Genomic DNA, 25954 nt, shown 5'->3' with positions numbered 1-25954 from the left:
GGTCTGGGTACTCCCTGGGAAATCAGAGTTCTATCATCAGCCAGGCAGGGTCTTTAAGAACCTCAGAATTCAATAGATTCTGGGTGGGAAAGCAACTTCTGTCTTAAAATACTCTGTAATATGCATTATACAAATAACACTTTAGCAATGGTGCTTTTTAAAGTAAAGCTATGCATAACTCAACCCACCTAACTCATCCACTTTTTGTTTTTCTCTTTTCCATGTATTTTCCATTTTCTGTAAGTGGAGTCTGTTTTAAGGGACCTATAATGTAGATATGATGCTTTCCCTAGCTCATTTCCCTCCAAGTTATATCTTAATTATGTAACATATTTTACTAAAACAATCTTCCCTGAAATGAATTTAGCTTGTTTCTAATCTGTTATTACTAATAAAGAATTGTTCACATGAACACCTTTCGGACTATAAATCTCTATTTACATTCTTAAATTAAATCTAAGGGACCACATGACCTTGATAAAATTGACAAATCGCTGTCCAAAAAATGGGCACCGGTTGCTAGTAACATATAATCTTATCAATCTCAAGACAAAGACACATTCTCCTATACCTAGAACTTCTCATGGACCCCTTCCAACAACATTATTTCTGGGTGATTAACTGTTCTGCTATCAAGTAAATATGTTATGTTATAGCCTATTAGGAAATTGTCCAATATATTTGGCACATAGTAGGACCTCATTTGTAAATAAAATTAATTTGTGCCCTACCAGTAGACACATAAAATTCTGCTTAAAGTAATACAATTGATTGTAGGTGGTTAACTCAACAGAAAAAAAAATTCCTATCATTGGAGTTAATATTTATATGTGTCAAATGCCCAGAAAGGCTTCCACTGTCAATGCCCTTGTTCCAAAGGAAACAGTGACTATACTACGATCCTTGTTATTGCTCAGGAGGACCTCTCTTGTAGAAGTCTGGATAGACCTGAATACAGTCAGAAAAAAAAACAGGGAACAGTACAAGTTCCATCTGCTCCATGGGCTGCAACAGAGGAAGCTAAAAATAAAGTCACAGAGATGTTCGGATCTATTTACATAGGCAATAGAGTTAGCACACCTCTGCTTGTGCATTACAATTTTCAGATGATTTGCAGCAGGAGCTACTCAGGTATCTACAGGAGTGCCTGTGATTTAGGCAATAACTGCCAAATGAAAACAACAAAACATAGAGTGATTCTCTTGGAGATGCGGGTGGAGGTGGAAACGAGCCCATCAGATCCTACTGTCGCTGTGTAGACCTAACCTTTGGCTTAAGGGCCAGCTCCGTGCTTGGACTTTCACTTGCTTTGGCAACAGGTTAGGGTAGTCTGGAGTGCTTCACCTGTTTCCGCTTACCTGCAGAAGTGGTGTCCCTCACAAGTCATAAGCTGATATGCCTTCAAGGGCCATAAGTAAAGGTCTCATTTATTGAGAAATGGCAAAGGTAGGATTTTGTTCCTGTTTATTTTTCATTATAGCATTACCAAGTTACCTTTCCACTACTATTGCCTTGATTTGTGCATACCTAAATAGGAGTGTATAAATAGGTAGATGGATATTTAGATAGAGAGATATAATATTTGTGGCTCTGTATTTTATTACTTGCTACTATTTCATTAGGTCTTCTCCCACCCCTCCCCACCTGTCTGAGGAAAGTAGACCTGTTCTTCTCCATTGACCGAAAGGCTGGAGGATTAATTTTCCATCACCTGAAGGTCTTCAGAGCCAATAGGCAACGTTTCCAGTCAGGCAGGTAATTATAGCCAGCTCTAGTGAAGCTCTCCAAACTGGAGGTTGCTGATCTTGCTGTGGAAAAACTCTATCTTCAGCTGTGGACAATTAACAAGCTCAGCAGACCAGGCAGAAGTGCAGCCCTCTTCTGTACAATTCTGCTGCCAACACTACTTTGACAGCTATATAATTACATGGGCCATAAATTACGTGCAGTAATCACCTTGTTTATGATTTCATTCCCTGTAAATTAGTAGTGTAATGAAATGAGATTTCATAACCACCAGATGCATAGTGAGCTGCTCACCAGAGACTCTGGCGATGGCCAAGAGGCCACCCCTTCCCAAGGCGGGAGATTTTGGTGGGCTGCTGTTTCCTGGTCATGCCATTGGCCAGGGATCCAAGGCACCAGGCTTGGGGCTGCCAATGACATTCAGGCAGTTCCAGGATGGAAGTTGGATGACATGCCAGCAGCTGGGAGAAACATGGCACCGTCTGAAAGAAAACCTTTGCTTCTTTTTATGTCATGTGCAGCAGATCTATCTATCCATGTTGCATGTTACATAACGTGTGTACGTAGAGACTCCTCAAGAATCCACTTTAAAAGGAATGATAATGGGCAAATGTTCCATAAAGAAACTATCTACTTCAATGGGTAAATGAGTGGTTTGTTTTTACAATATGGGAATATGGTAAATGAGCAAGATATATAACCATATTCCCTAAGGTTATTTCTTCCCTCTATATGGAATTTATTTTTTTAAATCCTTTGTGTCATTCTGTTAGTGTAAAAGAGAAAGAAATAAGAATGGAAGTCACAAAAACTCTGATTGTCTTTGTTCTAGGTTCTCACAAGTAGTTCAACTTCTGACACATACCTTGCCACTATTTCATAATAAAACAGTGGCAAATTAGTTTTGAGAATCAATATTACAACAACTGGGAATTATACACTTCTACAGAAAAGAAGAACAAATGAACAGTTGATAATTTTTGTCTTCTATTCCACAGCCCAGACAAGTTATTTGCAAGAGATTTATTAGAATGTTAGCCATTACTGCCACAAGAATTGTGCTGCAAGGAAAAATACAAATTATCTGCCACCGTTTCTAACAGAGCTGGGAGGGGGAAAGGCATGAATCTTGAAGCTTTAATTACCTGCAGAAATGTGAGTTGGTTATGCAGTACCTATTTTAATTACCACCTGATTCAAATTAATCCTAGGTAGAGAAGGAGGAAGTAGAATAGGGAAACTGCAGCCTGAAGGTTAATGTTCCAAAGCCACCCGCTGTAGACACTTAATGAAGAGACTATCTGGTTGAAGGACATGTACTGTGAGTGACTATCTGACATGTGAGATATGTTTGTAGATATTTGTTGTTTTGACACATGCTTTTGGATTTTCTGAATTTCTAGGAAAGTTGCATTCTTCAACCTTCTATCAGAGGCATCTAGATATGGTGACATTTTCCTCAAGTAGAGGCATTTCTGATGTCATAAAATTATTCCAAGGCTGTTAAAGCCATGCCTGGGACTTTAAGACCAGTTCTCAAAGGCTATTGCCTTCAATGGCAAACCTAGCATGTAAGTGAACACAAATCAATTTATATTATAATATTTCCATAGTGGGATAATCTAGTGTCTCTTTTCAGAGATGGCAACACCTAACAAGATTATATATTCTAGAAATTGATCATTAGTGATTTCTTTGAAAGTCATGACAAATGACTGAAAGTTGTTTATATGTAGGTGTGTGTGTGTGTGTGTGTGTGTGTGTGTTGGCAGGAATCAGGAAAAACCTGGGAATAGCACCAACATAACAGGTTAAATATTACCAGATCAACACTGAGAGCTTAGAAATGATCTATGCTTTATGTAGACAGATAATTTACAACTGAAAGGAGTCGAACTGTGAGTTGGTTTTACATTTGAAATTATGCATTTACACTCAACTATTAAAAAGGATTCCCTAGTAGCAAAAGAATAAGAAGATAAAAATTGAAAGTAGGCAATAAGAATCCACAGAGATGTCCTCCTCCATCAGTCCAGTACCATAAACCCCATCAACAGGCCCGGCCAATCACCACCAGACATCAGCACTGCTGGGCAGAGAGGAAGTGAGAAATTAAGAGGATTTTTACTAATTTGGGATGTGTCCTTAATGAGTGGTTTGAGAAGCAGGGTGGTGAGCTGATGACAAGCCAGATGGGAAGGTAGTCAAGTTAGAGGATGAGAGGGAAAAACTTGAATAAACTTCTTTGTTAAGGTGACTTGCTACAAATTAACATCATTAGGAGAATTTGTCATTTTGATCTGTTCTGACAGGAAGGAAGGTAACAACACTAATTATACCCCCAAATTAAATGATTAATAATTAAATAAGAAGTATTTTTTAAACTGAATAAAATAAAAAACAATGTAAATCCCTAGAGGTATCTGTTGCTAAGGGGCAAACACAGCATCTCCAATGAAGGCCATCTACTCAGCGTGAATAAGGAAAAGATGACACAGCAAAAGATGACAGAGGTCATTGCACTGGCTTGGCAGGAGATAGGAATGGATGCAAGGTGAACTCAAACATTAGAATTATATTACACCAGCACAATTATACAGATCAAAGCTCTCCCACTCCCAGCGTCCACAATATTTTGTATGACTTCAACAAGGCAGTTTAAAATGTAAAATATGAGAGCGCAGGGTAAAACCCTTTACTGCCCCGCCCGCACCACAAAGAGCTGATAGAAAATCAGAACATGGGATACAAAACAGAATCTGCAACCTTTAATCTTCCATCTGAAGCTCCAAAGGCAAAACCCAGAGAGCTCCTCTAATGCTTCAAGGGAGCCAAAAATAACACACTCCCAAGACATTCGGCCAGATGCCATGTCCAGATGAAGTAGCCTACTTAATTACCAAATATTCTAGACAGATATGACAGGGCAACAATACAAAAATACTAGAGCAAATAAGAGGATGGAAATGGTGAAATGAAAAGAAAGGTAAAAAAAAAAAAAGGAGTCATTTCTGTTGGCAAATTATTCTAGAATATAAAATTTTCAACCACGACTTTGTACTTTTCCAGGAATTAGGGAAAACACAAGATATGTGGAACTCTATATAACAATGAAAGGTTAAGACAACAACGTTATATTAGAAGGATAAGGAAGCAATTTGTTCACAATAAATTACACCAGAGAAAATTGACACATTAGAAATCGCATGGTAGAAGGCCACATCAGTGACACAGAGTGCAGGCATTAAAATATGACTGCAGGTAAAGGGAGAAGTCTGGGTTACCTACTAGGCCTCCATTAACACCTGAAGATGGGGTAGTCTTAGTTACCATTGGGCAGAAAGTGGGAGTTCTGGTTGAAGGACATGTACTGCTCACATGATTTGTATAATTGAACTGGTGTAATATAATTCTAATATTTGTGTTCACCTATAGGGGTCCCATGGACACCATGCTTTGGGTGGCCTCAGTGCTGCTAGGTGAGAGTGAAAGTTCTGGTTCTCTCCTGGGCCACTTCTGACACCACCCTGCTGGGAAGGGGAGGGATACCACGTGGAGTCCAAACTCTCCAGGTGTTTTCTCTGATACCAAGGGATCCATAACTTTGTGTGTGTGTGTGTGTGTGTGTGTGTGTGTGTGTGTGTGTGTGTGTGTGTGTGTGTTTACTTGATATCAGAAAGGAAGGGAGGGAGAGAGAAACATCAATGATGACAGAGAATTGGCTGCCTTCTGCATGCCCCACACTGGGGATAGAACCCACAACCTAGGAAGGTGCTTTGAAGGGAATTGAACTATGACCTCCTGGTTCATAGGTCGATGGTTAACCACTGAACACACGGGCCAAGCAGGATTGATAAATTGTTCCTGGGGGTAAGGTTGAGAGTCTCAGCTCCCCCTGTGGTTTTCTGTAATCATCCTAGTGTGGACATGAAGATCCTCATGACATCCTAGTAGTAGTTGAAGTCTGGGCTCCCCCACTTGGTGTTTGCTGACATGAGTGGGGTTGGGTCTGTAATCTCTCTGTGGTGTTTGCCTGTTATGGAGAAGTTATTATCTAAAAGTTTTCTGTTTTTGCCAGGATGCCACTTTCCTGATGACCAGAGAGACTAGCTCTTATTAAGGCTCTTTGTCTGTGCCTGTGGGGGTTTCCAGCTATATGACTTCTTCAGCTCCACTGTGCAGGAGACAAAAATCATACTGTGTTGCAACTTGGGCCTTGACAGTCTGCCTTCTTGCTCTACGTTTTGGGGTCTTATGTTTGTTTTATATATAATGTTGGTAGGTTTTAGCTGTTCTTAGTGTATGGGATAAGGAAAACTACATACTCTCCATCTTTCTAGAAGAGGTCTGAACACATTTTTGAAAGAGTAGAAGTGGATAGAAGAGTGGTAATTGACTTAGGTTAATAGAAGAAGCCAAAACTCGAGTGCCTGCAGAGGATTCTAAGACAAAGTAAGATATCAAGTACTGGAAAGGATGCAGAGAAGAGCCCTTGTAAATCTCATACATTGCCAGTGGGAATGCAAAGTGATAGGTGTGCTTTGGACAAATTTTTGGCAGTTTCTTAAAAGTTAAACATGTACTTATCATGTGACCCAACAATATTATTGCTATGGCATTTGCTCAAGAGTAATACATTTTCATACAAAACAAAAAACAACAACAAAAAAAACCTCTATGTGAATGTGGATGTCCACTTGTTGTTTATCATAAAAAACAACTCAAATACTCATCAAGTAATAAGTGGACTATAAGATTGTGGTACATTCAGAAATAACTTCTGTTCATCCGTAAGAAGGGGTGAACGTCTGATAAATTCAACAGCATGGATGAATCTCAGAAGCATTATGCTATTGAACAATGCAATATACAAAAGATTGCCTAGAAATTGACCCCATTTATATAGCATTCTAGAAAAGGTAAAAATACAGAAAGCAAAATCAGATCAGTGGGGAAGAATAGAGATGACAAAAAAGGGCTCAAGGAAACTTTTTGCAATGATTGTAATTCCCTACCCAGTAGTGGAACATCAAAAAAGTGTAAATTTCTATGAATTTAATTTATAACTCAATGAATTTTAGTTAAACTAATGAAGTTAGAAATGGACAATAAAAAGTTTCATAAAGATTTAACATAAAAATAAAAAAAATAAAAAGTTAACATAAATCGATGTGCTAGGGCATGGGAGAGAATATTAATGAGCCTCATAACTCACTAAAAATAAACTTCAGAAAGATAATGTGGGTTAAACAAAAAGGAGCAACTTAAGAAACAAAGTAAAAGCATATTACATAATTGAAGGACCTGAGTTTTTATATTGAAAGACCTCACTAAAAAAAAAGAAAGAAAAGAAAAAGAAAAAGAAAACCAGAAAAAGAGCCACAGGATGGCACACCATAGTAAAAGTTTAGAAGAAAAGAAATAAAGAGAATACCTAAAGTTATCCATATGAAAAAATCTTTAAAATATAATTTAAAAAGCACAAACCTATAACCAAAACTGCATGGAAATTACACTGGTCCCGTGAAGAGCAGCAATTGACCTCCTAGAAGAGATTAGCTGTACAGCATATATGCATCACCCATGGACACAGACAACAGTGTAGTGATGGCCAGGGAAGGGGCTGATACCATTAAGTAAATATTCATTTAATAATAAATATTAAAAAATGAATAAATATTGATTTAAAATATTAAATTAGTTTCCATACTTATGATTATCTTAATTTGTCTTATATACCCAGAAGCAATTTCTTATATGCCCAGAAGAACCAAGAATGAACATTTTAAACTGGAAGAGGTTGAGCTGAGATATTCAACTTATATACCAAGGAGGAGACTTTACTTAGTAATTAAGCAATAATAATCAAGGTAGATTAATGGCTGTCTCAGAAAGTTCATTGCTGTGGGCCATTAACCCTAGTACAGCAATTAATTCCCAAGGAAATGTCCTATGCTTCAGAGGTCATTTTTGCAGTTAGAAACTCCCAGAAGCAAAACCACACCACATGTCCATTGTCAAAGAGCAAGCATGCCATTTCTATTCCTGTGATGGTTTATTTTATGTGTCAGCTTGCCACAGGGTGCCCAGATATTTTGATCAAATATTATTCTGGGTGTGTCTAAGAGGTATTTCAGGGTGAGATTAACATTTGAATCAGGAGATTGAGTAGATTCCCTCCCTTAATGTGGGTGGGCATCATCCAATCCCTTCAAGGCCTGAATAGAACAAAAAGGTTGACCCTCCACTAAGTAAGGGGGAACTTTTCCTGCCTAGAGCCAGGACATGGGTCTTTTTCCTGTTTTAGAACTGGAATTGAAGTAATTGACCTTTTTGGGGGTCTCAATCCTTCTAGCATTCAAACTAGGATTTATGCTATCTGCTTATATTGTTTTATTTTTTTGTGGTTTTTTGTTTTCAGGTTCATTTCCTCTTTTAAACCATAACTGCAAAGCAATGTATTTTTGAAGTTGCTGGAGGGATATTGGGGGAGATGGAAACCCAGGGAAAAGCCATGTTCCTCATGGAGACAAGTGCTTGTCAATTGATTCTCATTTTATTGCCCAGACAGGTATACTTCTCAAGAGAGATACTGTTGGGGAAATGAGAAATACCTTAAGACAAGAATTTAATCCATTTAATACTTGTTTTATTTGCATATTCTTTTATTTCTTTTCTTCATTCTTTAAGCTATTGTGGTGTGAATGCCAAAGATTTGTAAATTGTAGTTAGAATCTAATAATAAGATTAATGGAAAGGAAATGGACTTTTAAATTTATTCATCTTACATACAAAATATAGGTGATAGCATTCATCTGCTAGTCTCGATTAGTTGTAGCATCCCTTCTCCCCTGACAGTGTACCATCAATATACTAATCCACAGGTCACCTTTAAAATGATCCACATCCCCTCCTTTTCATAATTTCATGCCTCCTAGTCAGCCTCTATCATGGACATAGTCTGATCCTTACTATGATGGTCGACATTCCATCACATGACATGAAAATCTCTAAACTGATGCACTGGGTTCTAGTTTTAGTATTTATTGGATATAATGTTTACTCCTCCTTCCTTCTCCCCTTCCCTCTTTTCTTCCCATTATTTTTTCCTTTGGTTTTTTTGACAATAGATCTTCTATTTAAGAACGAATGCTTCCCCAATTTTATAATAATCCTATAAAATACCTTTATTTCGAGGTGGATAATCAGAACCTTACATTCCTCTGAAGAGAGTAATGGTTTAGGGATGGCCACAAATTAGCATCTTTCTGAGAACTTTTGTGAACATTAGTGGGGAAAATCATGAACAAGAAGTGAATGAATTGGCTGATTATAACACTCACTGGTAAAGAGAGAGAGTTTATCCCTCCTTCCCAGGAAGAAATGTTTTGTTTTTTTAATGTTATAGATCAGTAAATGTTTTATTCTGTTTCTACTTCTCCCCTTTTTCTAATGAGACTTCTTGCTAAAGTTATTGGGATTTTATTTCATTTTGTTAGCTGTATATATTGGGTCCAAATGAATTTATCATTCAGCCTCTTTCTGAGGGTGAAGAAGGCAAAACCTGCACTTCCTGATTTGGATCTGGATGCAGAGCCATAACAGGCTTCTGGTTGCATCCCTTTTGGCAATATTTTTAAGTTTAACATCAGATTATTCTAATTTATTTGGCTGAGATATTTAAAACATTTTATGTACATAAAGAAATATGTTTTAGATTTTGACATATATATACTCAGGCGCAAGCATAGGCAAACGAAAAAGGACTGCATCCCTTGGGTAGTGATTGGTTCATATGTGGTGGTATGACCCAAATCAGGGCAGGCAGGTTTTTGTGTTTGTTGGTTGGTGGTTTTTTTTGCTAATCCTCACTGCAGGATATTTTTCCACTGATTTTTAGAGAGAGTGGAAGAGAGAGGGAAAGAGAGAGAGAAACATTGGTGTGAGAGAAACACATTGATTGGTTGCCTCCTGCACGAGCCCAACCAGGAACTGGGAAAGAGAGGAGCTTGCAACCAAGGTACGTGCCCTTGACCAGAATTGAACTAGGGACCCTTGGTCCGCAGGCTGACACTCTATCCACTGAGCCAAACCAGCTAGGGCATGGCAGGCAGGTTTGATTGTCTTACCAGAGCTCACAGAAGCGATGCTCCTTGCCTTTTGGTCCATACGTCACAAGACCAGACCTTGCATTTGAAAACTTAGACACACCAGGTCTTCTTTTTAAAATTGAGTTAATACATTCCCCTTTGTGTATCAGTCATTTGATTTGGATGTCAATCATTTATAACTAGAAGACATATAATATACAGATTAAAATTCTGACTGAGAGCTTAAACAGCGTATTTCTTTGATGTTCAGGATGACATCTACAAGGCTAAGATGACATTCTAAATTAAATGTAGATAAATAATAGTTCTTTTAGAACATCATACTTTGTTTTACTGACATCAACAATGTTGTAAGAAAAAGCTGAAGGCCTGATCTCAATCATGTATTTGCTTACTACTTGTCAATCCTATGAGCTCAATCATTGGTTCTTTCTTCTGTGAAAAATAGTATCTCATCAAAATTTTCCCATAGTTACTAATAACAGCTTCTTAGAAAGACATTAAGTAGACCATCCCTGGACAAACAGTAAAACATAATCTAGTTCAATCTAGCAAAGCTTACTTGTTTTCCTATGCAGTTTAACTTTATAATGATGTGCCTGGAGATGAAATAAATTTAGAAGAATGTGATGAGCTCCTAATATAGTGGATTCACCCCAGTCATTCCATCACCCCTTTAATAACAAGCTTTGACTTAATGGAATTTATCTCTTGAACTCCAATAATATTGTGGTGACTTTTACTATATTTTAATACCCTAATAATTACCCAAGATTAGAAAGATGTCTAGAAACAGAAAAAAAATGGCATACTTTTCCACTAATAACAATTATATGGCCCCAAATTTAAAGAATTCACATTGTCCTGCATTTTCTCATTCATGAATGACTTAGTGAAGGAGTAGCGACGTGCCATCACACTCTCACTGAAGCTGTTTTTTCTGCTTCCAACTTTGTAAGATAAAGCTCTCTTAAAACTAGGACAAAACCATAAGCTCCAGAAATGCCATATTAAAAGGCAATTCTTCCCTGTGTTATTTTATCTGCAGAGTTCTTTGCATTAAATACTCATTAAAATTTGATATCTGCTATGTACAAAACGCTAGTGATAAAATAAAGGAAAAGAAACTATCCTTAATTTTGTCCTACAATTATGGGAAGGCAAGGTAGTGAATTGACAGTATCAAAATAGCACATACAATGCTATGATAAAGATAAGCAAGAAAACATGTACTAGTACATTCTAGTTAGATACACCAGTGTGCTGGTACACTGGCTTCCTGGGGGGAAAAGTTCGGAACCTGCTTTTGTAGTGTTTGTTAATTTGCATGTTGTAAATATTTTCACCCTGGGAAACTGCAAGCTACCTGTAGTTTAACAACTGTTCACCAAGTTCTTGAATATTTAAGTTTTTGAACTAATATAAGTAAGCCTATCATTGTGGAAAATAACACAGTCTCGGTGATCAAGAGAGATTTCCAGAAGGGTCATCTAACTAAATATGAAGAAAGAATATTTGGTAGACAAGCAAAGAGAGGAAAGGAAAGCTCTGCAGGCCAATGAATCAGCACAAACATCCGGAAGTGAGAAAAAGCATGACTCTGGGGGGCAACGGCCAGAAATTAATTTTGACTTGATAATACTTTGATAAAGGAAATAGATAAAAATTGTAGGAAATAGTCCTCTGTGATCCATCTTCAGCAGAGCCAACTTTTAATGGAAACAGTTGCTGAACTTCCCCAGGGAGGAGGGAAGAGGATGTAAGAACAAAGAACTGTGGGGGTGAACAAGCATCACTGTGGAAACCCCCCTGAGGCGCACAGGACCAAACACCCGACCGCCTTAACTAGACAAGGGGAGGTGGAAACAACTAGAAAAGGCCTCAACCCCCCCTTTTTTTTTTAAATGACCCAATAGGAGACAATAAGCCCTAGGTAGCATATGAGGAAAACTATTAACCCCATAGCACTCAGGCAAGGAGGAACCGGAAGAGGGACTCTCACACCCTAGGGATACATGGCCTGTGATCACTACTCTATGTACACCTGCACAACATCAGACACGCTGTCTTGCAAGGACATATTAAGTCTTGTGTTGCCCATACTTCTGTCTCCGAGTCCATTATTTGAATTTGGACAGGTGAGTATTTCCCACAAAAATGAACTTGATGTCAGTGTGTCCCAGTGGTGAATGTCCCTGCTAATGACAATAAGCAATTTGAACTTTTCCCAAAGACAGTGGTAGATTATGAAAAGTTTCTGGGGATGCAGCATGGGTACAATCCAATGTGTACTTGGGGAACATCATCCGGGCTGCCCTATAAAATGTCAGTTGGAGAAGGTAAGGCAGAGAATTCGGTTCGTAGAATATTGATAATCAAGCTGAGCTTCTAGAACTAGTCCTAAAGCAGGGCAGTGGAGATGGGCAGACTTTGCCATTGGAGATTAAAGGCATACAAAGGGTGACAGTTTGGCAAGGGGTAGGCTCTGTTGAGGTTAGAGCAGTATTAAGAATGATTTCAAAGTTTGTGTCTTAGAAAACTGAGCAGATACCGTGGCTATTTGGAAAAAGAATGGATGGATTAAAAGAATAATGTTTCATTAGGAACATTGAAAATCTCAGTTTTGCGCATGTTGACTTAGACGTATCTGTGGGACATACAGAGAGAGATGTTTTATACAGAGGAATGGAGATCAGGATCTGACCAAAACTGAGCTCCAGTCTGATTCCATCTTATTATCAGAATAAAATTATGATTGAGATATAGTCTCCACCTACAAGGTCCCAGGGCCTCAGGAAAGCTGCAGATAACTAAGGCCCTGATTCTTCCGTTGAGCACAGTGCAAAAAGCAGACCGACTAGAACACACTAAATGCTATGCAGCATGTTATTTAGACTTGATGAAGTCTTTCTAAAAAGTTAAGTGGGAGTTAAATGGTACAAAAAGAAATGAAGGATATTCCTAGTAGACGGGATGATATGGGCAAATACATAAAGGCATAAAGCAACGTGAGTCTGCAATGAAGCCTGTAAGAAAGAAAGTGGCAAAAAATAAAGAAGCTAGAAATAATAGCAAGGACTTTGTCATAAATAGACTTTTGTGCTAAGCTGAGGAACTTAATCAATATCCTTGAAACTCTAATAGATATGGACAAAATGCAAAGCTGTGATCATATGGGCATTTCAAAACGATAACTTGAGCAGAAATAGAAGGAATTGAAGGGATTTGAGGAGATAGGAAGAGAAGAATGTAATCAACATTCTTTACATTTTATTGTAATTATGGGGAAATTCTCCATGCATAGAATATGAATCCATTCTGCCCAATTAGGAATCCTTGAGCTCTGCAGGGAGAAAGAAATTAGACAGCACATACTGTCAGCCATCTGGGAGTCAAACAATTTTATAAAAGAATTAGAGATTACTGGCAAGGAGGGATCCCTGCGAGTCTGAGGCTGGAGCAGTGATTTCTGCATTTGTTGTAAGCAAGGATGAGTGCTCTTTCAAACTGCTGTAATTAAGGTCTTCGGAAAGCTTGAGGAAATGCCCCGAGCTGACATTAAGTGGCAGGTGCTCTTCCATGTGCTGACAATATAACTTGTGACTAGCCTGAGTGTCCTGCTCTTAACAAGTGAGCAAGTTGACATACAGACTCGCTAATGTAGAGACTCACTGCTCTAACTACATCTGAAATGTGTTCTTTTTTTAAAAAAAGAGTTTTTTACTTCCATGGTTGAATGAGTTAGGGTGTCCCCCCAAAATGTATACATACTTTAAGAGCTGATAATTCACTGATTTTTCACTCCTTTTCAGGTTTAACTGATTTGAAATATGGGGGAAGCCAGAATAAGCTTTGAACAAAGAAAATGTATCCTAAAGGGCTACTAGACTTTTGCTTTTTTTAATGGGGACACATAAATGATAAAGATTACAATACAAACTGGCAACAGTTGACAAATTGAGGGCACACAAATACTGAACACAATGATTCTTGCTGTTTATGATTCCATAGCTTCACGTTAAACAACAGTGCCTGGACCAAAACAGTTATTAGTTTGAAAACAGCATTGACCAATACATAAATAAATAAATAAATCGTTTCCGTAGATTCTTTTAAATTTTGAAAATGAACTGTATGTTAATAAGCACTGCCTTTATAATCATTCCAAGTGCATATACACTTTGGGGGACACGCTGTATATAAAGTGCCTGGTTTCTAGTAAGTGCCTAATAAATGAGACCAGGGTATTGAATAAAATTAACCAACAGTTGTAGTGGTGGCATCACATTATTCCAAACTAGCTATAAAGAGGACTCTACTATTGAGGTTGATTTTTTTTTTTTTTTGAGGTTGAATTTCAAAGGTGGACTATAAGGTATGTGTGAGTGAGTGATGTTGGGATAAAAATGAATGATGTTCGATCAGATCTAGGGGAAAAGAGGTAGATAAAAATATGTGTGATTTTTTTTTATACAGACAAAAGAAAATAATGATTTCTTAGAATCCCTCAGTGGGCAAATGGTTTTACCCACTAAACCACTATTTAAAAATATACAGACTATATGTTTCCGCATCATGTTGTTGATTCTTAGTCCTGATGTCTTTAAAGTTTCAAACACAAGTAGCATTCTAAAGATTCTCTTTTCCAAGTGGCATCAATCTGTCTTTTATTCATAGTTACTTTATTTATTCTTTACCCCATTTTCTGTAATAACTTTCTATATTTTCCTGTGTTTTCTGTAGCTATTGTAAGGTGTTAGTAATAGAAAATATCTTTTGTTTCTGCTCTGAATAAGTCTACTAATAAAAACAATAATTTATCGAAATTGCTGTTGAAAAAAGCATTTTGAAAAACCTAATTTCAACTGGGGGGAAAAAATACACCAAATAGGGGAGCCAACAAAACACTCAAATTATGATGATAAACAAGATGTCTATAAAAATGAAAGCAGATGATGGGCCTATATAAGGCTTCATTTAAACATATAAGAACCAGAGAAGAAACTTAAATATCTCTTAGCTCTGTGCTTAATGGATGAACAATAAGTTGCAAGGATTTAGCATCATAGAATGTTTAATGTTAAAAAAATAAAATGAGGCAAAATTTTAGCGCTGTCTCCTTATTTTACAAATTAGAACGAAAACACCTGAAAAACTACCCGGTGTCCCTATGATTGCTCAAATAGTTAGCCTCAGTGTTTGGATTATTATTATTATTATTATTATTATTATTATTATTATTATTATTATATGGTTGTCTCAGATCAAAGCCACAGATCCATTAGCTTCAACTGAAAACAACTGCAGGTGGTACAGATATGGGCTCTGAGGGAGCTCCTATGTGTCTTTAGAGCTGGTGTCACAGAAGAGGGATGCTGAGATGGAGGGCCATGCAAAGGGTTGTCCATTCTAGGTGCTTCCCTTACATTATAGCATTTCATCTTCGCTATCAAATTATTTCAAAGCCAAAGAAACCAGGCTACGAGCTTTACAATAACCTGCCTGGAAAGTAGCAGAGTCATCACTTAAACCCACTCTATTTGACTCCAAAAGTGCTAAAGACAAGTTATAAAAATCACTCTTAGTACACAGATATATTTTCCAAAAAAAAAATCACTAATATGGCTACTCAGGTTGATTGAATTACTGTCTCCAGACATGTGTAGAGAAAAAAAATGACTGCCAGATGTTTTTGAAATGGAAAACAGAAAATTTCCAAAACACAGGAAAGAGGGAACTGTTGAATCAAACAGTGTGTCCAAATACAATTACATGAGTTTAAAAATCTTGTTGCGCTTTAGAAAAAAGGTTATATCATCACAATTTTAAAAAGGGTTATTTTTGACAATCATGAAGGACCTAGTGTTTGTTGAAATAAAAATAAAACTGTGTTTCCATGGATATCTTAGGGACAACAGTGTGTGTATGAGAATTGTGGTTAAATATGTATTTACTGTTTCTCAAGATGCCCAAATCTTTCTGTAATTTGGGGGCATTTTTGCCCTTTGCATCTTCACAATCATTTCATATTTGTGAAAAGAGAAAAAAGATTGATTCACAGGCTGATAAGGGTAGAAAAAGTGAGAGAAGGAGAGCGAGAGAAAGATTAAGATAGAAAGAACAATTTTTCTTCATATTCCAATACTAGCTCTTTTTTTGTTTACTTTAGAATTCATCCAGGCCACTATTAGGAACTTGAATTTGGTCCCTCCTAAGTAGTTCAGCCTAACTGTTCCCAGGAGAGTACACTGAATTTCAGTTCACTTGAATTTCTCTCTTAAATTGGGATTACAGTGTGCTTGTAAGATATCTCTGAGGCCCAATTGGAATTCCATTTCTATGGAGATTAGATTGGAACCTGCAACCAGGAATAATAAAGCAAAATACTAATGCATTTCTTCTTCCAAGGACTGTTACAGGGCATTTTCTTCCACTCGCTGTGAAATGTTATTTCAGGAACTTTTACGTTTATTGTGTTTTGCATGATAACACTCTGAGAACAAACTGCTTATTTGATTCACTGTCTTCATTAGTGGCCCAGTAATTAAAAACTGATGTTATTTTTTTCCCCTTGAGTTTATTTTTCCTTTTTGGGTCCTTTCCCCCATTTTTTTTTTCTATATTCATGAATTGTTTGGGGCATTACTAGTGATTTGTGCAAACCTGGGCACAATGCCAAATGAGAATATGAGAAGTAGGCCACAGCAATCATTAACAATGCTTTCTTTTTAATCCTCACCCAAGGATATGTTTTTTGGGGGTTTTCTTTCATTGATTTTAGAGAGAAAATAAGTAAGAGAGAGAGAGAGAGAGAGAGAGAGAGAGAGAGAGAGACAGACAGACAGACAGACAGACAGACAGACACACCTTGGGGCCGGGCATCCTAGGTATGTGCCCTGACTGGGAACCATGACCCTTGGTGCACAGCATTTATACTTTTTAAATCTTTGTATTTAGCATTTACGTCTCAAGCCATCTCTAGTGTCAACTTGAACTGAGTCATTCAAGTTCTCCTAAACTTGAGCTTTTAAAATCTCACTCTATTGTAAGCTTTATAAAACTTTGTCTTAAGAAATTTAACAGAATAGAGTGTCATGGTTAAAAAAGTTATATAACTTAACACATTTTTCCTTCCACGTTATTTGAAGCATTCATTCAACCTTCTCTTGGATATCTTTAAGACACTTCCTGCCACCCAGGGAAGTATATTATATTTCAAACATCTCTAACCATGTATTCTCCTCTTATTATTCCAGTAGTCACCCTGTGACATATAAACATCCCTTACAATTCTTTCAAATAGTTGAAGACACATGGGTCTTCTAAAACTCTTCTTTAGTTAATGCAGCGGTTCTCAACCTGTGGGTCGTGACCCCTTTGGCAGTCAAAGGACCCTTTCACAGGGGTCACCTAAGACCATCCTGCATATCAGATATTTACATTACGATTCATAACAGTAGCAACATGACAGTTATGAAGTAGCAACGAAAATAATTTTATGGTTGGGTCACAACGTGAGGAACTGTATTTAAAGGGCCAGAAGGTTGAGAACCGCTGAGTTAAGGGTTTAGAGTTTGTTCATCATCCTATTCTTCCATCATTGATCAGGTTCTGCTTTGCTTTGTCAATACCTCACTTTAGGTTGTATACACAGAGCTCTTAGAGTCTAGATAAACCGTAGTGTGTGTTGGTTTACCAGACTGCTTTTCAGAACTAAAATATTAGCAGACTGTGACATTGCACTTGGAATTCGAGGAGTTGCATCTTCATCTCTGCTCACCTAACTCCAAGTGCACCATATAGACTTCCCACGGACTCCCTCACTATTCATAGGCCTTCTGGAAACAGGTGCATTTTCAGTAGTTTCCTCTGACACCTAAAGAGAGGAAGGCGTCATAATCAACTAATATGTGTCTTCAACTCTTTGAAAGAACTTCTTATCTTCTCCAAGCTTTAGTCTGTTGATCTACTACACGGAGGTAAAAGTACAATTTGTGTTAAGATTGTTTTTTAAAGATAGCATATGTGAAAGCCCCTGAGAGCGCACCAGACATATAGTTATAGCTCAATAAACGTTACCTGTCTCCAAGTCACAAGACAACATTAAATCAATACTTTGGTCACCACGACCTTTCAACGCCCTCCAAGAATTATGCCAGATGGCAGCTGCTACCTTCTGGTCATAAATAGGACTGGCCGTAAATAAAGGGTGTGTTATTCATGCTCTGTCTGACTGCACCACCTGCTATCACTTGGCATGAAATGTGGGCTTGAGGGATGGGGTTTTTCTCTTTCGGGTCTAATTTGCGCTGACATCAATTCTCTCAGCAAGTTCTGAATTTGAAAGGGATATCTCCTCACCAGATATATCATGTTGGAAAACGCTGACTAACTGAACACTCAACTATTCAGTTACTATTAAATTCTAATGAACATAAAATCCACATTAACAGCTAATTAAGCCATTATGATTAGTGCTACACAATAGGTACTTTATCATCTGAGCTACCTTCACATACTTTTATCTTTGAAGCAACTGAGCTCATTAAAAAGTGCTATTTTCTGAATAGAACGTAAGAACGTTATGATGCAGAATGACCAACATTACTAACCGCTTTCTAAAGTTTTGTTTAATTGAATAATCTACCAATGGGGTATTACTTTAGGGAAAGGCCACTTTTGAAGAAAATAAAGCTTGACTTGGGTGCAAAGTTTGGGAGGACTTACCTAGATCAATGTGATCTTAAGAATTTATGGCAGGGACGCATGGAGCAGACTTATAGATCTCAGAGGCAAGGGGGTTGGGAGAGACAGGAAAAGATTAACCAAAGAACTGACATGCATGCATAGCCCATGCTGAAGGCCTGGGGCGGGGTGGGCAATTGCTTATTGTGTACTCATCACAGTCAGGTTTTTGTTGTTGTTGTTGTTATTTGTTTGTTTTAGGGAATCCTGGTCAGCCTGGACCTTAAGAGTGGTGCCTTATTCCCCAGGTAAAGTGTTTATTTACCAGGTATTGTTTTTATGTTTTATTTTCTTAGGTTATCAGATCTATTGACTTATTTCAGGAAGGTTTTTTTTTTTAAAAAAAAACAAAAAAAACACACCTGTTTATTAATCATCTAGGCTACTGTCCGGCTGACCTACCCATTTTTCTGGATCTGTTTTGAGAACTGGTAATATTATACAAATAGGGCTGAGTGAGGCAAAGAGGAAAACGATGTTCTTGAGAATGCAGAAGCAAGACTTCCTAGGGGAAATTTTGTCTGCACAAATAAGTTATGCAATTTCTCAACGAAATATATATTGCCACTCAGCTGAAGGATTTATGTTCATCCCAAACAACTCCCAATATTAATTAGCTTTGTAAGTTATTTTTGAGAACATATTCAATTCATTTATACCCTGGGCTATGGTGGGTTAATGATATTGGAAGCATTGTGGCTTTAACCTATGGAATGATTTTAATGACTATGGTCTAAAGCAATCGGTTATTATTTATCAAATCAAATTTGTAAAGTATAGGTAATTATTTTTCAAATAAAGATGTGTTGTAAAAAGCAGTATTTTAAGATATAAACTAAAGATATGAACATTTACCAAATACTTTAAGACAAACATTACCATTTAATCCCTAATAGAGCACATATGGAAGTATATAAGCTTATCTTCTCTGGTGTGACAGGCGATTTGGGTGTTCCAGTTAATCAAATAGCGCGGTTGATGGAGTTGACACATATATCTTATAGAGATTGCCAACTTTTAAAGAATGGCTTTGTCATGAAATAAAACTCTCTCTGAAGCTATACTAAATGTGATTTAGTCTATATTTGGTGGTTTATTTATCAGTCCGCTGAAAGTTTTTGAGAAGAAGGATGAATCTCAATTGGACGTTCATGTGATTCTGATCCACTGTGTAGGCTTTTAAGTTATTGCTGCTAGAAACCACTATAAAGAAGAAGAGAAATTTATTTGACCCCAGTCAGAAATTATAGAGGCTATAGTGAGATTTTAAAAGTCAGGGTTTCTGTCCTATCCATCTTTGCATCCCCAACACCCAAACCAGTGGTTCTCAAGCGAAATGCCATAGAAACTCACATGAGGATAATTTTGTTTCAATGAAGATCCAGGGCTCCATTGCAAACCTATTGAAACAGAAATCCTGGGGGGTACAATCCCAGTATATATTGATAACCTCAGAATTATATTAAAATACTAGTTCTAATTTAATATGACTAAAGTTGAGCCTGAAATGCTATATTTGTGACAGTCACGCCTGCAGATGTGTGGACTATACCATGAATAGCAAGGACTAAGAAACAATGCCTGAATCATAACAGTGCATAATAAGTTGGTGTTAATTTAAAAAATATCTGCATCACTGTGCCTATACAGTCTTAAGGTGTTTATTACTTTCTACACTGCAATATAAGTCTCGTGTATGTGAAATTCTTTTAGTAATGCTTTCTTGCATGAAAGAAAAATTCCTATATTTTTATTTCCCCAAAACACCTAAGAAATAGAATAATCTAATATCTGAGAAGTAGAATAATCTCTGTTGAACAAATGCATAAACCAAAGAACAAATACACTAATCAACCAATCAACTAACCAAAGAGTCCAGCCTGAACTAGTATGGGCCCTTTGGTAACTAAAAAATACATATTGTATTTATCAGGTAAGACAGAGACTTCTCAACTATCTCTTATAACAACAAGACCGTTTGGAAACCCTGGCTAAATCAAATATCCAGTAGCTTTTATGTTTTTATCTACCCTCTCAGAGGCCATCTATCATTGTAACACTTCACAATAATTTATAGATTTGTTGCATTTTTTAGTTGAAGGGATCAACTAAAGACAAACACATTGGTTTTTTAAAAAAATAGAGTTTCACTGAGGTTGCATTTCTTGCCCAAGTTTCAACAGCTAGTGGGTGAGACAAATATTATTAACAATCCTGATGTGCTCTATTGATGTCTGATGTCTAAAAGTAGGACAGAAAATCTGTTAACTTAGAACTGTAGTGGCAGGTACCCAGATAAGCCTGTTTTACAGTGAGTACCACTCAAAATCAATAGGCCCATTACTCTGTCAACATTGAGATAATGGTTTACGGGTGATGATATCTATTGGGAGAAAATGTATAGGGAAATATGAATGATTTCACAGCAAGTGGAACCAAGAAATTGTAAGAATAGTGCTATGGATGTTTTTGGACATTCTTTTATTTTTAGATGTGAAGGTAATTTTAGTTACTCTATAATTTTGGCATCTTCCCTATTTCTGATTGGGATTACATAATAATGCTCATTAGAGCTCCATGAAACCTTCTTAAACTGAAATGGATATGGGAGAGTGGAAAGAGTATAAATTTTAGAGTCAGACAGGAATAGTAACTGTACTTTAGGTCTTCAAATACCAGCTGTGTGCAAATCCTAAAATATTAAAAATAAATGGAATAATTGTAATATCTATGTATAAGCATATTTTAAAGAAAGGGCAAATTTTTAGACTGAGTTTCCAGTTAAGATGCAATTTTTATTCTCCCTCTACCCAATCTTGCCCTAATTATTTAACCACTTCTGCCCTCTATAGCTGAAAAAAATCCTATGATTTTGGCAGCCCATGACAAAATTATGTGCTTATCCTTTTCACCAAGATGGCCTTGTTCCTTTGCCTTATTGTCAGTCTGTGCATTTCTTCCTGTAAATTCAGACTCTCAACTTGCTTTTTTTTTTTTTAATTCTCATCCTACGATTTTTCCATTGATTTTTAGAGAGCGTGGAAGAGAGAGGGAAAGACAGAAACATTGATGTGAAACACATTGATTGGTTGCCTCTTGCATGTACCCTGACCAGGGTCCGGGCCCGGAAGGAGCCTGCAACTGAGGTCTGTGCCCTTGCCCAGAATCGAACCTGGGACTCTGGTCTGCAGGCTGACACTACCCACTGAGCCAAACCAGCTAAGGCTCTACTTGCTATTTTTTATCACCTTTTAAAATTATTGTCCCTCTGACCCAAAGAACCTGCCTCATCCTTCTCTCCACCTCCATCACTTTTCAGGAAAACAGCCACTTCTGTCTCCTTTTCCAAAACACACCATATTGCCCTTCTCTAGCTTCAATAACACCGTCAGACCCCTATTGATTTCCTTATCCAGATTTTCCAGAGGCAAAATTGGTGATTGCTCTTCCTAATACTCATCACTCTTTCTGCTTCCTCAGAAAGGTCATTATTAATGACTCCCCCCCCACCCCCCGCCATTCTAAAACCAATTGACAATGTTTACCTCTGACCTTAGTTCATTACTTTGCTGTATCTGACATTATCTTTAAAAGGCCTTCTTCCTTGGCTTTCATGACTCCACATTAAGTAGTTCTTATTAAATCTTCTCAGCATTCTTTCGGGCCACTTCAATTGGCTTGTTTTTTCTCTATTCATCCCTGAAATGTTGATATTGTATAGATTTCCATCATTGGTCCTCTGCCCTTCTCATTCTATGTACTGTCTCTGAAGAATAATAAGCATTGTCATAGTTTTTAACTCCCTCCCAAAGGTCAAGACAACTAATCACTCTAAAAGTTCTACCTTCAAGTTGTATATCTTTCCTGAAGTATTTCCAAAGTATTTTGAATGAACCTGCAAAGTTTGGAAGCATCACATTCATTTGCTTTCTGACCGTCAACATTCACATATACCACAGGTACCTCAAGCTCAGTATGCTTATTTGGAATGCATTATTCTCTCATTTCAAGCTACTCAATTTCTCACCCCCTCCTAGTTCAAGTAATAGCATCACCATTTGCAGATTTTCCCAAAGTAGGACCCTGTCACAATTGTAGAAGTCTACTTTGCCTTTCACTCTAGCCTCTAATCTGTCAAGTCTGTTGATTTATTCTTCTAAGTGGTTATCTAATTCAGTGCTTCTTAGTCTTTATTAGAAACCATAATTACCTGGGGAGCTTAGAAAAATACCAATACCTGGCAGCCAACTCAGATCAATCAGTGCAGAGCTTCTGTGGATGGGCCTGTAGTGGTATATTTCAACCACATCACTCTATGTATGTCTGAAACAATGTCCTCTCCTCACCCATAGTCCTATGGTAGGTCTTCATTCTCCCTCCATACAGTAGTGCGTTCACCATACCTTGTCTCCCCTCATATCTGCCTCAACACCTTCCTTCGCATAGCCACCAGTGAGACCTACCTAAAAAATTTCTCAAAAAAATCTATTTTTTGCCCAGCCAATATAGCACAGTGGATTGAGCATCATCCGATGCAAGAAAAGAGGTCACTGGTTCGATTCCCAGTCAGAGCACATGGGCTCCATCTCCAGTGGGGGGTGTGATGGAGGCCGATCGATGTTTCTTTCTCATTGATGCTTCTCTCTCCCTCTTCCTCTCTCTAAAAAAAATCAATAGACATATTTTAAAAAATACATGTCTATTCTATCCTATAAAAATGTTACATAATTATTTTACATAATTACTAAGATCCTGAAAGACCTAGACCCTGACTTTCTCTCATGACTCATAATTGCTGCTTGAGATCTTCCACATTGTATCTTACATACTTCTTCTTGTTTCTTCTCTATACTTTTCTTCCCAGTGATCTAAAGCCTCCCGACTGGGAAATGCACTCCCATGCATGCAGCCCTTGCATGACCCCTACCTGGCCACCTTAACATGGTTCTTGAGCCAGAAACACTTTCTTATCAAGAGAAAAAGAGCTCATACAGCCTGTGCTGTGCTTATCACCTGGTATGAGAATAGCTTTCCCTGTTACAAGCTCAGTGAGTGTTCCTTTGTTTAAAGCCTGTATGTCAATGGACCTGGGGCTAATCCCCAGCTTTCAGTATTTCAGATGCCAAGGGGGAGGGTGGAGATCCATCTAGTATAGCAGGAGAAGGGTGCATGTAGGCAAAATGCCCGGCACTGTCTGCCTAGGATTCCTGCTGGCTACGGGATCAATGTTCACCATTGAAACTGATCTTGCTTTAATTCTTCTCTATGCAAGTAAAGTGTTGCTTCATCCAGTGTCTGACTGCACTGTGTGTTCCTCCATAACCCCAAATACCACGATGCCATGGGCACAGATGTTTGGATTTATAGTCCTGGTTGGCAGCATACTGATCAGCTTTGCTATCCTCCATGTTGTCTGAGACTTTCCCTGGAGTTGGTAACTAGTGAACTTGTTCTTTTCCTGGGATTGAGAGCTTGTACATGTTCTCCTCGATACTCCCTCTCAGCAACTCAAGGCTTGCTACATCCTACCACTGAATTAAGTTCTGATCAGCTCATCCCCTCTGAGAAGCCTTCCCAGGTCACCTTCTTTCTATACCAGGTTAGACCCTCTCCACTGTGCTCACTTCCATAGTTGAACTTACCTCACTGCATTGTAATTATTTATATCTATATCTCCTACCAGAACTACTTGAAATCAGGGATCGAGGCTCATTTCTTCAGCGCTGTCTGTAGTTGTGCAGTCTCTAATATTTATTAAATGTTTGAATGAATTCATGAATCAATCTATGCATCCATTTGCCCCTTGCTTCTATCAGAATGTTATATCTCACTTGACTTGGTGCCTTCCCTGTCAGTGAACAAATGAATTATGTCCTGGGAGCCTCTTAATATCCTCTTTCCTGATGACCTTTCTCAGGCTCTTCACATATTCCTAGATCATTTATTTTCAACCTTATCCTGTGCAATGTCTTTCTCTTATAAATCATATTTATAGTAAAACCATCTTTACTATCTTTAATTAAATCCATAAACAATATAATTTATATGTACATTTAATTTCAAATATAATCTTAATGTCTTAATTAAAATTATAAAGGATAAAAATAAACTAATATATAATTAAATGTATTTCTTTTCTTAAAACTTTTTAAAAATATTTTTATTGATTTCAGAGAGTAAGGGGGAGAGAGAGGGAGAGAAATAGAAACATCAATGATGAGAGAGAGTCATTGATTGGCTGCCTCCTGTACTCTCACTACTGGGGATGAAGCCCGCAACCCGGGCATGTGACCTTGACCAGAATCGAACCCAGGACCCTTCAGTTCGCAGGCCAATGCTCTATCCATAGAGCCAAACCAGCTAGGGCTAATTAAATGTATTTCAAAAGGTAAAACCTTGAGGAGCGCTATATTAGAAGTCACAATGAAGTAGAGGTACAAACATATCTATGTAGATTGACCAATAATATGGTATCTACAAATACAGACTGATAGTAGTATATTATATTTATAAAACAAATAAAAAATTTCATTATCACCACCAGTGGTATGTAGTATTTCTGAAATATGGGGACAGATTCTGTTAAAGGGTTGAAATTGATCATTTGACTTACACTTTCATTGCTTTATTGCAAAGGTCACTGTATAGTTAAATGGTGGAGAAACAATTTGTGTTTATATGAAATAGAATTAGATTGTAGACGCAAGTAAACTTTTTCTGCATGTCTAGTAGGGCAGTTGAAAGTCAAAGAAATTGGATAATTCTTTGTTCTGTTTGACAGGCCTCATACAGTAACATTTAGCACCCCTATCTCATCCATTCAATGACCTTAGCGACCCACAATCATGGGAAACACAATTTACAAATGCCCCCGCATTTGCAGATTTCAACTTGGCAATATAAATTCTGTCTACCCTCTCAATGCCCCCCTCCAACCCATCCCAACCTCCACCCTGACTATACTTCAGGTCCCCATCTCACTTAGTATTTCCTCTCCAGAATTTAGCATTCTGTCTACATGTGGGAAACTAGGTTGTGGTAAGTGTGACTGATTAATAATGGTCCAGTGTGGAACTTTCAAACTCAGCAGAAAGTGTGTGGGGGAAGCAGCTGTACATTAGTAGTAAAGGGGGCCGAGGGTAAAATGTGGGACTTCTTAAGCATCAAATAACTATGATTAAGGAGGGTCTGAGAATAACTAAGTCTACTTGAAGTTTTGAGATGCAGATTCAGAAATGGATTTGGGAATTTTATCCCCTTCAACCTTTCCTTAATAACCTACTGTTAATTAAGAGGTTTTGATAGCAAGTGATTATAAACATAAACGTGTATGGAACAAATATTTTCAAAGT

Source organism: Myotis daubentonii, chromosome 16, assembly GCF_963259705.1.
Source record: "Myotis daubentonii chromosome 16, mMyoDau2.1, whole genome shotgun sequence".
In the NCBI taxonomy this organism is placed as follows: Eukaryota; Metazoa; Chordata; class Mammalia; order Chiroptera; family Vespertilionidae; genus Myotis; species Myotis daubentonii.
Note: the sequence above shows the minus strand (reverse complement) of the source record.